Here is a 1,447-nt window from a genome sequence, read left to right on the forward strand (position 1 = left end):
AATTTCAATAAATGATATTTGTTAGATTCATTTCAGTATTAGTTAAGGTTTTATAAAATATATATCACGCAAATTCGAACTCTTTACGATAACTGGCACTTTTCGACATTTTAGAAATTTTTAGAAGAAACTTAATATCTTAACGAGCTAGTACCCACATGTTCACATTAGTGACGTCAGACAACAGAAATTCACGCGAATATTAAGTAATCATGACTGTACTAGTATTTCCCCGTTTGTACGACTAAATTTTGAAAATTTTTACGAAGTTTTCAACTTCTGACCAACAAAACTCTCTGACAATGAATTAGGTGAAGTTTCCTGAAAATAAAATACGAAATACACCTAATTGAGTTTCTTATATTCATTTTATTGCCACTACAATTGGATTTTCTTCCAAAACTCGGACATTGCACGACGAGTTCTGATTTTTCACATTAATTTTTCATGGAACTTAGTTTCTGAAGTCAGGTGTAGTATGATATTTTACTATAGTTTCGTAATCACTGAATACTCATTGTACATTCAATAAAGAAACAGCAGACGTACCGTCAATTACACAGATTCGCAATGAATATTAAAGAACATCTTAAGTGTTTTTAGGATATAAGTGTAGGTGAACATAGAATGATGTATGCACTGTGGAGTAATAAACTAGCCTTCTCCGTTGATTTTGTCCTAGAATTTATACCAAACCTTGGGGATAGCAGTGCAGGGTTTTTCAATGGACACCGAATTAGATAGACGTGATTTGAGATGGAGTTGAAACGACTGTGTAAGCCCCTATAGGAGAGGCTACGCATGTAACGAAATTGATAGTTTTTAATTAAATCTAGTGACAATTCCTTAAAGAAAGCGATAAGAATTTGTCCGAGATACAGCGACAAGGGAAAGGTTGCCTGCAGTACATTTTTCATATATGCCTGGAAGCCTTTAGGGAAGTTACTGAGACAACAATGTGGCATCCGATCTTATCTGCTAGTAGACCGGGATGGTCAACTTCGAAAAAGGATAGTACTTTGAAATTATGGATCTGATTTTTGAAAGTATTGTGAGACCAAACCACAGCTTGAGAATCTGGTGTTGTAGTGTATGTACGCCTTTATAGGAGAATCCAAGTAGATTCTATAAATGCTTTAACATACGTTTCCTCAGTCCCCACCCGATGAAATATTCTGTGAATTGGATTTTACGTGTCTTTTAGCAGCGCGAACATATGATAGCTATACGTATTACCATCACAGTGAGCACATCTAAATGTTCTCTTAACTGCATGATGTTTCAAGAGTTTTGTGCAGTAGATTTCTTGAAAATAACTGAGCTTTAATTAAAATACAATTATATTTAAGTGTATATTTGACCGTAACACATTTTACCTACTTACGTAATTATCAAAATTACTCACATGATTAAAAATATGCTCTCAATAAAAACTATTTTAAATGTT

Source organism: Thermobia domestica, chromosome 7 (genome assembly GCF_964235325.1).
Source record: "Thermobia domestica chromosome 7, izTheDome1.hap1.1, whole genome shotgun sequence".
NCBI lineage: Eukaryota > Metazoa > Arthropoda > Insecta > Zygentoma > Lepismatidae > Thermobia > Thermobia domestica.